The sequence below is a fragment of the Phaethon lepturus genome, unplaced genomic scaffold (assembly GCF_000687285.1).
Source record: "Phaethon lepturus isolate BGI_N335 unplaced genomic scaffold, ASM68728v1 scaffold18993, whole genome shotgun sequence".
Lineage (NCBI taxonomy): Eukaryota > Metazoa > Chordata > Aves > Phaethontiformes > Phaethontidae > Phaethon > Phaethon lepturus.
Genome location: NW_010531432.1, coordinates 54,627 through 54,870, shown reverse-complemented (window position 1 = coordinate 54,870; position 244 = coordinate 54,627).

The window sequence follows — 244 nt, the reverse complement described above, 5'->3', positions numbered from 1 at the left end:
CTGGCCCCAGAACCGCGCCCTGGGGAACACCTCTTCTGACCGGCCACCAACTGGATTTAATGCCATGCACCACGACTCTCTGGGCTCAGCCGTCCAGCCAGTTATTTACCCAGCGAAGAGGACACCTGTCTAAGCATGAGCTGCCAGTTTCTCCAGGAGAATGCTGTGGGAGATTGTGTGAAAGGCTGTACTAAAGTCCAGGTAGACAACATCCACAGCCTTTCCCTCATCCTGTAGGCGGGGG